A 2761-nucleotide genomic window follows, 5' to 3' on the forward strand; every position below is an offset into this window, starting at 1 on the left:
CACCTTGGGCAAGTGTCTTCTACTATAGCTTCGGGGCAACCAAACCCTCGTGAGTGGATTTGGTAGATGGAAACTGAAAGAAGCCCGTCGTATATATGTATATATGTATGTATGTGCGTGTATATGTTTGTGTGTCTGTGTTTATCCTCCAACATCGCTTGACAACCGATGCTGTTGTGTTTATGTCCCCGTAACTTAGCGGTTCGGCAAAATAGATCGATAGAATAAGTACTAGGTTTACAAAGAATAAGTCCTGGAGTTGCTTGACTAAAGGCGGTGCTCCAGCATGGCCGCAGTCAAATAACTGAAACAAGTAAAAGAGTAAAAGAGATATATGCATGTGTCATAAACACCTGTACTTTGTTTTTTGTTCTTTTTTTGTCACTTTAGCTATGAATTACATTAATGAGTTCAACGGGATACACTGTCTGCAAGTAGTTGGGTTCAGCATATTATCCTCCATTTTCTAATCAATATATATATATATATATACATATATATATATATATATATGTATATATTTTCCATGATCGAAACTGCATTTACTGCAGTCTAAATCTTAACACACAACACGTGGGTACAAAAGATGGATGAGAATTATGCTTGACGGGATATTTCTGCGCGTGTGGGTGGATATTGGTCATCCGATGTCGCCGATCGTACGCATAAAGCACAAAACGAACTTTGTTTACAGACAACAGAACGAACACATAGGAAAACAGATGAGCCACTTATGGAATTTTTCCTTCATCAGCTGCCTCTATTCTAAACTAGGAGTTTCGAAGATGAGGCAGATACACACATATATGTATTTATATTTGTATATATTTGTATTTGCAGCGTGTAGTGAGGCGTAAAGCCGACCCCTTCTTATAATTATGTATACAATTATAAAATATTTTATACACACACAGATGCGTGCGTGCGTGCGTGCGTGCGTGCGTGCGTGCGTGCGTGCGTGCGTGCGTGCGTGCGTGCGTGAGCGTGTGTGCACTCACTGAGAATAATAAGCAGCAGAGAAACTGAAATTTTACTCGTGATTCATGATTTATTTTTGATAACTGTTTCTATGGGATAAAAATCATCATTTCTATAATTACATAATTAACATGCATAATCAATTGATTTAATTTAGATGTTACAGGTTGCCCATCTTATCAAAAGAATACGGATATATATGTACATATAATACATATATATGTGTGTATGTGTGTGTGTGCGTGTTTGTGTGTGTGCGGGCGCGTGCATGCGTGTGTGTGTGGGTGTGTGCGTAGATAGATTGTTATATAGATAGAGAGAAAGGGAGAGATAGATAGATAGATAGATAGATAGATAACTAAATTTACATATACATATGTAAATTTACATATAGCTATACATACATATATATATAGATACATGCATACATACATACATACACAAGCAACGGTATATGACACGGCATTCCAGTCATAACAAACGCCTCATTATATAGAATATTTGCCGAGATACGCGGCATTGCTCGGGATTAAAATGTTATGTGACTGCAGCCATGCTGGAGCACTTCTTTAGTCGAACAAATCGACGCCAGGATTTATTCATTATAAGCCTAGCACTTATTCTATCATTTACTTTTGCCGAACCGCTAGGTTACGGGTACGTGAACACACCAACATCAGTTGTCAAGCGATGGTGGGGCTACAAACACAGACACACTCATACACAGACACACACACATACACAAATACATACAAACACACACACGCACGCACACACGCACGCACACACACACACACACACACACACACACACACACACACACACACACACACACACACACACACACACACACACACACACACACATACACATATATATATATGGGAGAATTTACGAAAAAAACAACAGACGAAGACGGGTGCTGTAAATAACAAATGGGTGTATTAGTTTAACGCTCGGGAATATATATATATATATATATATATATATATATAATTTTATAACTTCGTAAAACCGAAAGGCAATTTCGTTAAACCGAAGAGCAATAATAAAAATAGGACTGCAGCTGGAAGTGCTCTAATCCTATCACGTTGGCATCGTATATTCAAGATTTGAAGAGGAGGAATATGAGCTTTACTACTGAATGGTCAGTCCTGTCCGAGGCCCCCCCACTTTAACGCTAACTCAAACAGATGTAGATTATGCCTAAGGGAATCATACTTGATTCTTAAATGTTTTGGACCAAAACTCCTTAATAAATGTAGTCCCTTTTTGTAACCATAGGTTTTTTTCAACCTTCTTGAGCAGATACAAAAATGAGGGTAAAATTAAAATGAGAATCCTCGCTTGAATCAACTGACTTCTTATTTTAACTTGTTTATCTTAACTTGTCTAATTTAACTTGTCTGCAGTTGAACAATGTAATAACCAGAATAACAACTAGAAACGTGATGAAAAGGTGTTGCCGTTGGATTTCCTTAATGGATTGTACGAAAAATATGAATATTACCTTATTCGTCCACAGTCATTCGAATTTGAGGTATAAAATTGTTTCAAAACATGCTAAACTTCCTTATCAAGTTTCAACATGCTCATGCCTTGCGGCAAATTCAAATATACATGTATAAAAAAGTGAGGGAAACAGAAACGACTATTTGCTTGCATGTTGAAAAATGGGTGCTTTAACGAAACATCTATAGTTATACCTCGATACGAAAAAAGCTGTATCAGCGAACGTACATCAATATATATATATATATATATATATATATATATATATATA

This window comes from Octopus bimaculoides, chromosome 22, assembly GCF_001194135.2.
Source record: "Octopus bimaculoides isolate UCB-OBI-ISO-001 chromosome 22, ASM119413v2, whole genome shotgun sequence".
Lineage (NCBI taxonomy): Eukaryota > Metazoa > Mollusca > Cephalopoda > Octopoda > Octopodidae > Octopus > Octopus bimaculoides.